The sequence below is a fragment of the Montipora foliosa genome, chromosome 4 (genome assembly GCF_036669935.1).
Source record: "Montipora foliosa isolate CH-2021 chromosome 4, ASM3666993v2, whole genome shotgun sequence".
NCBI lineage: Eukaryota > Metazoa > Cnidaria > Anthozoa > Scleractinia > Acroporidae > Montipora > Montipora foliosa.
Genome location: NC_090872.1, coordinates 32,084,097 through 32,086,596, shown reverse-complemented (window position 1 = coordinate 32,086,596; position 2,500 = coordinate 32,084,097). Strand labels below are relative to the sequence as shown.

General features: G+C 39.4%; 1 protein-coding gene across 2 annotated transcripts in view; it reads left to right on the top strand.

The window, feature by feature from the left end:
• The window catches only part of LOC138000641 (tolloid-like protein 1), a 49,193-nt gene that overhangs the window by 20,703 nt on the left and 25,990 nt on the right, over positions 1-2,500 (top strand). The gene's annotated exons all lie outside the window — the stretch shown is intronic.

Here is a 2,500-nt window from a genome sequence, read left to right as displayed (position 1 = left end):
TGACATTTGGAGCGTTGGCACTTACCTCACTTTCCCTAGAAACTAAACCCCTTTATACTTTAAATGTATGAAAGAGACACATATTCGATCTGCGGAATTAACCGGCATTTTAAGATTGATCGCTTGCCCACAAACTCAAGGATCTAATTGGCGCGGCCTTTCTGAAATGTAGATATTGATAACTGTACGTCAATCAAATATTTCGTCTATGACGAAATTAATTATTCTTTTGAAAGCATAATGCAGATAGTTCGAACGCTGCCTTTAGAGAGTGCTCGATATTCTCCGATTCTCGCTGAACGCTTTTCTAAGTGCTTTTTAAACTTAATATGGGTTAAGTCATGTACACGGCGTAAAATTTGCGTGCGACCGGCAATGCCGAAGGTCAAAAATTTGCTTTTTTTCGCGGACTTTGATACGCTCTCGAGTCTAGCGTTGCAAAAGAAATTTTCAGTAACTGTGATAATTCCCCCTGCGACGAGAGTAGCGAGTCGTATCAAAGAGACTATCCTTTTTTAATATTCAAATTCCAAAAACTCACTCAATTTGAAGATTTCGTGCATTTTGCAGATTCAATTTATAAAAGGAAGTACTTTTGCTGTAGTGAATTGTCTGCCTTAGAAATTAAATTATTTCGTTTACAAAGGCGGAATATTTCACAAAATCATTCCAAAAGATATTTGACGATTTAAGATTTCGTCTTTTAGACGATTTGTCTTTGCACACAAAGCTGCCAAACCCTTGTTATAATTTAGTGCCTCAAATGACATTTTAACGGATTTTCGTTGTTTGCCCTTTTCTTTAAAATAAATGAATATTTGACTGAAAGAACTGTGCAGTGATTTTAGTCACATCCCAGCCTATTCAACATTAAAATACGAACGAAATCGAAATCGAATTTTCTTACCTTGCCGCTGTATTCAGGCGCTCTTAAATATTCCGACATCATCTCACGAGAGACTCACTCACGTTAAGGAATACTTTATTTATCTGGAAATCGTCTCTGCATATTCTGCAATTATCGCTTAGTTTCGCTGGTCCCGAAGCTATCTAGTTTAGACAACATTTACTTCGCGATCACAAGTTTTACCAACTCGTTCCCCAGGTCTCTCGTCTCTACCTCCATTGTCGTTCAGAGAGACCCTGGGAACGAGGTCTTAGTTTCACTTTTGCCGTGTTTGCTTTTAAAATTGGCAATGACTTTAATTTATTTCTGTTGATAAGTCCTCTTTCTAAATTAGACGGGGTTTTTTTAGACGTTCCAGACAGTTATGCGCTCAAGAGTGAAAGTGTGAAAAAGGCGTTCTTCGGAATGTTGAGGTTTGCAGGCAAGCGTTTCCTTCCTTCCTCTCCCCCTCCCCACTCTCTTCATTTTTTGCTCGGTGAAAAGTTCTGTTCTGTGAAACCCAACGGAAACGCTTGCTACGCAGGTAAGCATTCCCTCGTTCCCGAAATGACTTCCAAACTTGTTCGCAGCTTTTTGATCCCTAAAATGGTTTATGTTCTCTTGTTGTCCAAGAAATTTTATCTTTGTTCCCCTATTTCCCATTTTAAATTAGCCATGTTCTCTTGTTCCCAAAAACCCCTGGGAGACCTTCGATATCGGAGCATTAATTGCACTGGTATTGCTTGAGTTATAAGATCCTGGATCTCAAAGACTGTTAATCCTTACCATAACAGTTATGTTTCATTAGTTCCGAATTATTATCTATAAGGGCTACAGTCTAAAGTGGTTCACTGAATAGAACAGAAGTTCACTTCAATCTATTTGTCTTTAAAAAATGCCCATGGAAGAGCAAAGTAGTTCGATTATCGCACACAGCCACTTACAGTATTTGAGTTGTTGGTCAAATCCGGGCTTAGGTTGAATCCGTTTTACCTCGGTTAATTGGTGATCCTCATTTTGCCTACAATTAGGTTGAATTCGCACTTTACCGAGTTTAAAGCAGCTATCAAACCCCTCCCCCTCCCCCTCTCCCCACCCCTTCCGTCAAGGTCTGTCTCACGCATCTCAGCACATCTTCATACACTTACTCATTCAGTTTCAACTGTGCATTTACCGTTACTCGAACTCGAAGTCGAACTCTCCTGATCTATGATGCTGTGCAGTCTTCACCGTTACACTACAACAACGAACATGCTCAACCCAACACAGTTCTTTTCATTATTTACGTCTCTATAATAAGTCAGTCAATTGATATCCATGTATAACTAATCCTAACATGACCCTAATTTTTCCGAAGGCTTAATTGGGCTCCAAGAAAAGTATTCAACCCAGGAAAAATGAGGATTCAATCTCAGAACGGATACTTGAACATCAGAGGTGTTTATTGTTTCATGCCAATTTCACACAATAGTGGCCGGGTATTCCGAGTTTCGCAAATGATCTCGCGGTGATTTACTGGCTCGTTTATTGTCTCTTGATGTACGATTACGCAATAGACGTTTCACGTTATCAGGCCTGATAAGAGATCAATGTTCAAATTTTAGGTTTCAACGC